Genomic DNA, 10059 nt, shown 5'->3' on the forward strand with positions numbered 1-10059 from the left:
TTTTGAAGCCATGTGGGTCAAAAGGGAAGATTGTTGTGAAGTCATTAAAGCTGCCTGGGATTCTGGTGCCATGTTTGTCACGCCTGAGGGGGTAGCATCCAATCTTAAAAGATGTGCAGATGCGCTTACTACCTGGAATCAGAATGTTGTGGGAAATATTTCTAAGAAAATTCAAGGAAAATAGGACAGAAAACATTTATTTGGATTGTTTGGTTGGGAAAAAAGGGGAAGATTATGGTGCAGTTTTAAAAAACTCACAAAAAAAATCAACAATCCTATGAATAGATATATGGAAAGAAAACTAGATTGGCTAAGGATAAAGGAAAAATTACTCATCTACCCGTTAGTTGTTTAATTGTTTTGTTTTGATTTTTTCATATTAAACGGAAGTTTTATTTATTTATTTTTCCTTTGCCAGATATTTTATTAGTTGTATGAGTTTCTAAATTTGTGGTAATTAAAAAAATCACTTTATGAAGTATATAAAAAAAAAAACTTGTTTTTTTATTTTATTTTTATGTAATAGGATCGTAAATGTAAATTTATACAATTTATAGTTTTTATCCTCTCATTTTTTTTATAGCTTCACTTTTTAATCATTCTAACCAAACACATATGAAAAACTAAACCTATTATATTCTTCAACTTTTTTCAACTTCTCACTATTTTTATCCTCTTACTAAGTTATAATATAACTTATTGAATTAGTATTAATACAAAGTATAAAATTTAACACATATAGATATACTTATATGTGATTAAAATATGAATTTTATTAACGTATACTTAGAGCATTAGCATTGAAGAATGCTAATGCCATATCTAAGGCATTTTTGGCATTTCATAGCTAAAAAATATTTGCATCAAAAAATGGTATGCTTCACTATTGCAAAATTTTTTGCAACAGTGCTATAGTACAATTCTAAACTTAGAATTGTACTGTAGCACTATTCTAAAATATATATATATATATATTTTATTCCACCCCCTTAAGGTTTGCATCTAATCTGATACGGGGTGAACCAATTATCAAAAATATACGGGGTGAACCAATTATCAAAAATAATGTGCAAAGCTTCGGTTTGGTGTGCTCATTTTTTGATGACAATCATTTTATACTTCGGTTTGTTGAAATGGAAAATTCCTATATCTTTGTTTTTTCCTTCAGTATGAAATGGAAAAAAAAATCAAATTTTTAATTTTTAATTTTTTTTCCAGATTTTTGTTAATATTTAAATTTTTTGAAAATGCCGTCACAAAAACACAATTATAAACTTTTTTTTTATAATGAATATGGACCTTTTTTTTAGTAATTAGTCAGAAACTCGTATGATGCATGGAAAAATTTTGCCTAAAATAAAGTATATTGGTCTCAAGTTTTGCATAAAAAGTATAATTAAATTATATTGGTCTTAAACTTAAATAATAAATAAAACAAGAAGACTTAAAAAAAAAAAAATGGTGTGCATTTAACTAAAAGTTTCTATAGTTCTCTCTAGTTTTTACTGTAGGATACCAAAATTATTTTTGCATCATAGATTTTATGCCAAATATAATCCTATAAATTGTTTAGATTTTCAAAAATGACAAATGGTATTAGAATCTACAAAGGAACAAATGCTATAAAAATCTACTAAAGGGACAAATGCTATTAGAATCTATTATCACAATATCTCAATTATTTGTCAATATCTGAATTTATGATTACCTTTATGTTTATGATAGAATTTTCACTTTCATACATTTGTGTAAAAATAAAAAATTTAATAAAAAAATTTAAAAAAAAACCTAACCCCCAAAAAAAAAAAAGTTGTTCTCTACCTTTTGAAATTTGTGTTTCCTTCATCTTTCTATATGATAATTTTGTGTCAAATCAAATGCCAGTGCCAAAGAAAAAGTGCTTTGGATTTTTTTTTTTTTTTTTGCGCTTCGGGCCCCTCCTTTTCTTTATCCTAATGAAAATTTTCCACTTTACCTAACCCAAAAAGAAAAAAGAAAAAAAGTAGTTGTTCTCTACCTTTTGGAATTTGTGTTTTCTTCATCCTCTATCTGATAATCTTGTGTCAAATCAAATGCCAGTGCCAAAGAAAAAGTGCTTTGGATTTTTGTGACGTGTTAGCAAAAGTTCCAACAAAGTACAAAACGTGAACCATGCTAGCCTCAATTATTCATCTTCTCACAGTGAGATACAGCTAACTTCATTATTGTAGTTTTGGCTGGGTGCTAAATTATTGTGCCGTCCTATCCAAAAAAAAAAAAATTATTGTGTCGAGAGAAAAAGGTGCATCCAATCTTATACGGGGTGAACCAATTATCAAAAATAATATGCAAAGCTTCGGTTTGGTGTGCTCATTTTTTTATGACAATCATTTTATACTTTGGTTTGTTGTAATGGAAAATTCCTATATCTTTGTTTTTTCCTTCAGTTTGAAAAGGAAAAAAAAAATTATTCAAAATTTTAATTTTAAATTTTTTTCCAGATTTTTGTTAATATTTAAATTTTTTGAAAATGCCTTCACAAAAACACAACTATAAACTTTTTTTTTTTTTAAAAAAAACCTATAATTTGAAGGCTCACAAACAGTTTGGTCCAACTTCTTGTGAATTTCTTAATTAGTTGTAAGAGCATATCAAAAGTCATTAACAAATTGGTTTTCATACCTAGTACCATAGCATCACAAACGACTCAAAATTTAATATGAATATAATTGAATGCAATATGACTATTGGTGACTATGCAATATCATATAGCATTTGACTTTTTCTTTAACATGAAAAATTTTTAGGTACTTTTAGAGTATAGTAAAATGGTGCTCCCTCCTCACATATTCATGATGGATTCTACCATGAATTTAACGAATGAACCCTACCATAAATGTGAGATAAGGAAGTACTATTCATCGTGCTTTGGAAGTATCTAAGAATTACTCTTATAACATAGCAAGAGAAGCACTCATTATCTTAGTAGACAATCGTTCCAACGTGTAGCCCATTGGTAATATTGAATATTATCTTTAATTTGGAGAATCCTAATATAGCACTCAGAGAGAGAGAGAGAGAGAGAGAGAGAGAGAGAGAGAGAGAGAGAGAGAGAGAGAGAGAGAGAGAGAGAGAGAGAGAGAGAGAGAGAGAGAGAGTACATTTCCGTTTTATTTGACCATACACTCTAATAGGATCAGTGAATTTGAACTACAAACTATTGTTTGTAACGAAGTTGAAGAGTATGTGTAGTTTGAAGGGAAGCTTGTTCAAGTATGGGCTTTCATCTACACATGGGAAGGATCATGCTTAGGTCATAATATGTAAGGAAATAAATGGGTTTGGGCTTTTCATAAGGTTTGATTTAATTTTCAACAATAGCCCATCTTTAGTAAAAAGAAGTTAACGTGATTTTTTGGGTAACAGTAAAAACAACTTAATGAGAAGAGGTTAAAAAGGACTAAATACAATATTAGAGCGTCACATGGCAGGAGCTCATGCACTCCCACATTAGATCTCTACTTTTATAAATATACAAGTCGCAAACATGTGCAATGCATAGGATAATTTTATGTCATATTCTTTTTTGTTAAGTAAAGAATGAAATAATAGTTGAGACTTATAAGCAATAGTACCAAACTCATTTCACAATAATGTGATTATACTGTAATATGTATAATGTATATGTAAGTAAAATAGTCTATATCTTGATTTTTTTTTTTTTTTGGGTGTGTGTGTGTGTGTGTTGGGCAAGAAATCATGTTGCATTTTACTTTCAATTATTATATATGACAATATATCTTGTAATACATTATAATAAAGTGAGATATACATCAAAACACAACACAATTAAAAAATGGAAAATGTATAATTTTTATTAGAACATGAAAATGAATCTTGATGGCTTCATATGAAAGCTAATATTATTTTGCATTTTTGGAGAAGTTAATAAGCAATTTATCCAAACTTTGTTTCCATTTCATCACATAAGAACTATTAAACAAAGTTTCTATTTTGATAATCACTAAACTCATATATGAGAATCAACTATTGCAAAAACTTTTCTCCCCAAAACATATAATGATTTCTATTTTTCCTTTCCATTCCATACAATTTAAAAAACGTGAAAAACTAAGGAAGCTAAATATGTAGTTGATCTCAGTCAATCAATAAATAACATAAAAGGGGTAGGGGAAAGCAAACGTATTCATGGTATAATTGTTTATATATGTCTATATTTATTTTTTGTATATATTAATACTCTTGTTTTCTAAAATATTCATGTAGCAACAGTATCTTGTTTGATCTCTCCCAGGTCTTTGGCTTTAACCCAACTTACAGCATATAAACCAATGATCATGAAAAAAGAACCTAGCAAGATGAAGCCAAACACAATTTCTAAATTTTCAAAATTTTAACAAATAGAACATCAAGATTATAGAGAAATCAAAATGAGAGAGAGAGAGAGAGAGAGAGAGGTAACTTTGATAGTAGATATAAAAAACAAACATGTAGTGATAATTAAAAAAAATTCATCACAAATATCATGCTTATTGGTTTTAAGAGAGATTAAAAGAGAACATATATAAATAAAAAAAAAATATGTAGGGGAAGGGAAAAAAAAAAAAAAAATATATATATATATATATATATATGATACATAAATGTTGAGGGAGGGGAAATGTTGGGGAAGAGGAAGGGACTTTGTATGTTTTGGTAATTGAAAAATGTATTTATAACTAGCAAGTTGCATAGTTAATGTAATAATGATGATGATGACGACGATGATGGGGTGTGTGTATATATATATATATATATATATATATGTAGGGACACGATTTCTAACGACCCAAGAATGACGTTGGGCTCGTATGTAAAGGGCCCTAACAATATGGTTTGTAGAGAGTGGGCTTGAAAGGCAGGACCTTGGGCACAGATGAGCGGTGTAATCGGGGTTTCTATGGAGGCTCTTATATGGGCGGACTTGGCTTGACTAGCTAAGTCTTCCCTTAGTGTGGGTTGTGGGATCTAAGTCCTCGGACGCTGTCTGAGGAGCATTGTACCCTTCCTTTTTCTCCCTTTCCAGGATTTTTCCTCCTCCTGGGGATCCCTTTCTCCTTCGCTTTCTTTTCCTTTTATACTAGCGTTCATTTCCCTTTTTAGTGTCCACGTGTAAGTTTTACTTTTTGGGATGCAGATCTGTCCTGTCAATCCATACCTAGAGTGGTTGGGGGTTGTTGAAAAAGTTAAATGGCATGGTTTGGAGCATGGGCTTGTCAGATGCAGGATTCTGTATTACGATATTGGCAGCTTTCTCCCTTGCCCTGCCTCTGTACTGAGTTTGCCCTTTTCTTCAGGCGTTTTAGGAGGTGCTGAGCATAAGATCGTCCTCGGCCATGTCCTCGTGCCCTTCTTGGGCTTTCATTATGCGTCCTCGGCAATAGCTCTCCTCGACTTAGGCCTTGGGCCCAAGCGTAGAATGGGCCTGGGCCGCGAATTATCAGGCCCCACAATATATATTCTAAAAAAAAAAAAAAAAAATCATCAAATCCAATGTGGTAACATAATAGTAAGTCTGAATAGATGAGTTTTGGGCTACCATATAGGTTTATGAAAAATTTAAAACTTTCTATATTCATTTTTTTTTCAAAAATTTTTATCGGAAAAAATAATTTCCTTCATAAATGAGAATTTCTTGATTTTTTTTTTCAATTAGATAGAAGAAATATATAGGTAGGGAACAACTTTTTTTCCCCTAATTATACTAGAAGTTGTATGTAGAAATTAATTTTTTAACTCTTGCCTTTTAGGTATCTCCCCACTCCCCTCCCAAAAAAAGAAAAATGACTTTTTAGTTACTAAAAAAAAAGCCTCCTAGGAATAATTTAAGAGGAAAAGTATACCCATTAAGGAGGAAAAAATTGATTGCGTACCTAAAAGAGCTAATAGTGAATATTTAAGTAGATATTATTTAATAATTATTATAATAGTGGAATTTATAGTATGCATTTAATAATTTTTGAAAGTACAATTTTAATGGGTAGAACACAATTATGTAAAGAAAAATTATAAACATGGACACAAAGAAATAGACTATCAATTGAAAATTAAAAAAAAAAAAAAAGAAGAAGAAGGAGAAAAAGAAGAAGAAGAAGAAGAAGAAGAAGAAACATGGTATATACAATCCTAGAAATGAAAATCTAGTACAAACCTTTACATTGTAATTTGTTGAAAAATTAATGAAAATAACCATATAAACCTATCAATCATAATATTTTGTTTCCTCTTCCAAGTTATCCTAAAAGTTAAAGATTAGTATAGATTTAGATAAGATTAAAAGAAATTACAAAGCCATTCAGAAAATTAAATAAACAAATGGGAGGAAAATGATCATGTACTAAATCAATAAAACACATTCCAATTCTTTAGACACAAAAAAATTTAATGGGTAAAACACAATTATGTAAACATGGACACAAAGAAATAGACTATCAATTGAAAATTGGAAAAAAGAAAAAAGAAACATGGAATTTACAACCCTGAAAAAGAAAATCCAGTACAAACTATAAAAATTGCAGCCAAAAAGCCAAAAAGTTCAAGGGAAGAAAAAGAAAAACTAACCTCAAATAGACTTTCCAATTGTAGTTGTAATTTGGTGACTTTTGGGTTGGAAAGAAAGCAATACCAATTGTAGTTCTAATTCAGTGGGTTTTAAATTCAAAGGGAGGCAATGGAATGTTTTTATGGGGAGAGAAGCCATTTGTTTGGAGAAATTATTAGGTCCACTAGGAGGACTGCGGACATGGTCTTTCTTGATCTCTTAACTAATAAAATGCTCCTATTTATGCAAATGAGATATCACCTAATAATTTTTATTTTTTTATTCTTTGTGCTAATTAGGAAGTTCACTCACACATTTGCATAAATGATATTATTTCATTGGTTGGGAGAACCATATCAGCAGTCCTCCTGGTGGACCTAATAATTTCTTGTTTGTTTGATATAGAAGTCAGAGAGAGAGAGAGAGAATAATGATTTCTGAATTTAAGGCAATTTAGATTCAAGGAGAATGTCATTAATAGTATAAAATAGGATTGATGGAAAGATGATGAGTTGAGAGAGAGAAAATGGAATTGATTAAAGAGAACATGTGAAGTGAAAACCCCAAAAAAAATTTAAAAATTAAAAAATAAAAACTTTGTGACATGGCGATGATGTGACTTAATTGGAGCATAACAATAATAAATGTTACGCTTCAATTTTTAGATATATATATATATATATATATATATATAGACATAGACGGATGACTACAAGGTCAATATTCATATCTTGGCCAAATTTAATAATCATTACAGTAATACAGCGAACCAAAGGAGAAAGGGCTTTTGATGGAATTTCTTAGGTCCAATTCACACGGTGGGAAGGGAAATAAGTGGCACATCTGTCGGCTAAAGAAGGCATGAGTAGCTGAGGCTATTCAAGAAAGTTTTTTTTTTTTTTTTGGTAATCTGGAATCATGCTGATATGCCCAATGCTTCGGGTACCTAATGGATATTTGGATTGTTGTACCGCTATCCCATTACAATTTGAATGAAAGTTTTTTTTTGACTTCCCCCCCAAAAAAAAAAAATTGTAAAATATTTTATCGTTTCATCCAAATTTCAAAATTTCTTGTCCATGTACTTAATGTTTTTAACCCCTCAAATGAATATTTTTAATAAGAAAAATCTTTTTGCATCTACAATTAACTTAATACATAATTATTATGATTTTGGAATTGAGTTTGTAGTGTGTTTTTATATTAGAATTTCTTTTTCTTTCCTTTGTGTGCACGGACGTAGCCACTCTTGGACAATAGGTGACAACGCTCCCCCCAATTTTTTTTTTTTTTTTTTATATTTAAATTATTAGTATATATGTAGTTATTAATAACAATTTTGTTCTATAAAAGTAATAATATCTTCATTTTTTATAATATTTTTACTAACTGTATTTTCTCCTTTTTATCATAAACAGAACCTTCCTTTTAGCAGAATTGTGCAATTAGCTGTTCATGATATATTTGATTGATGCTCATTACTAAAGGCCCTCAATACATTGTAAATCATTTAGGACTAGTAGACCAGAAACATCAACAGTTCCTTTGCTAAGGACATGTGATTCACCACCCTCACCAAAGGAAGCAGTGTCCTGTACCATCATTTGATACAGTCTTGAATAAGGATTTATCACCATTCATGTGTCTAGAGTCTCCACTGTCAAGGTATCATACATAAACTTCGAAGACCTTCTGTGGACCATGTACCATAAGTGATCTTCCTTTGATTTTAATTTGTTGGGTTAGGGCTTTAACTTGGTTTGTCAAACCCCTTTTCATTCAACTTAGGGTAAACTAAATTATACACAGGGTTTGGAGGGACATTCATTCATAGCTAGTCTTCTGAGAACAAAATAACTGATTCAAATTTTCACTCGAGAACTTCTTTAGTAGAGATTTAGAGTTTTCAATTTTTTCACCATATTTCTTAGTTTTCTCAAATAGAGGAATTTTCTTCCTTGTCATTTCCAGTCAACCTCTTTGCTTCATCCAATTCAACCAATAAGACCTCCTTTGCATGCTCTATCTCATTCAAACTCTTTTAAGGGAAAGCTTTAAGATTTTATTCTACCTATTACATTCCTTGAAAAGATTAATATAGGCTACCTTAAGTCCTTCCTCATCATCAACCTCCTCCTCACTAGATTATTCACAACTCTTACTTGAGGCAGTAAAAGGCTAAGTTGCTATTTGCTCTTTTTATCTTTTTTCCTAGGTTTGAAAATCTTTCTGAACTTCTTTGCAAATAGGTCTAGATCCTCATCATTTTCAACCACTATTCATCTGAGGTACCATTTTCTTCTTCCTTGACTGTTTTCAAGGTAATGGACTTGTTTTTCTTAGGCTGAGGGAAGGATAATTCATAGGTTTAATGAGCTAAATAAGTCTTCTATCTTAACAATGTCAAGATCCTTGCTTCCTCGATGACAGCTACTTTGGGATGGAACCTCTCTGCAAGGAGAGATCTAATGACTTTCCTAGCTATATTGGACTTGGGGATTCACTCTCCTAGGTTAAAGCTTGAATTAACTATGTCACTTAGTTTGGTGTAGAACTCACAAAAGCTTCATCCTAATCTCTTATAACCTAGATGTTAACATTTGTAATTTTGAGTTCTTCAGAGTTCTAGTTCCCTCATTAGTTGTTTCCAAGAGATCCCAAACCACTTTACTTTACTTTTTTTCTTTTTTTTTTTGTGTGGAAATTGAACCTGGATATTTCATTAACTCGAAATTGGCATACAACAGAGGGCTAAAGAGAGGCAGAAACATGGAAGACAGATACAAAACTTAACATTTAGCCCTATAAACTGGAAGAACCCTCTGAATCATTGGGGACTCTGAACCTCTCCCCTGTTGAGATATTCTAGTTGCCTTAGCAACTTGTGCCAGATCATGCACTGCCTTGTTGTAGTCCCTTTTTAGGTGCCTCACTTTCCAGCTCTTAAAGGAACGCAGAAGCTCTAAAGAACCTTGAACGATTGGACCCAGCTCTCCATTACAATTGCTTGCACTAATGGCTTCAATCACCACAACTGAATCATACTCGATAATTACTTAGAGAAGCTCCAACTCCTTAGCCAAGCGGATTCCTTCCTCTACAGCAAGAGCTTTTGTGACCTCCGCAGCATAAGCTCCATTCAAAACTTTGCTACCCGCAGCAATCACCAAGCCCCTGCTATCTCGGATAACCACACCCGCATAGGACATACTCCTCTCCCCCACAGCAGTGCCATCAACATTTATTTTATAATATTCAGGCGGGGGTGCCACCCAGCCCACATCAAGTGGTTGTTGTTTCAGAATGCAACACGCGACATCATCTCTTTAATCCTTACGGGTGCGCCTAGCAATGTTCCAAATTTGGGAGGGGGAAGAGCCACTTGACTCATAAACCACGTTATTCTGGTTATGCCAAACAGACCAAGCAGTTGCAAAGAAGGTTTCCAGGTCCTGTGGGATACTTGCATCCAAAATTTC

Source organism: Quercus lobata, chromosome 11 (genome assembly GCF_001633185.2).
Source record: "Quercus lobata isolate SW786 chromosome 11, ValleyOak3.0 Primary Assembly, whole genome shotgun sequence".
NCBI classification, from domain to species: domain Eukaryota; kingdom Viridiplantae; phylum Streptophyta; class Magnoliopsida; order Fagales; family Fagaceae; genus Quercus; species Quercus lobata.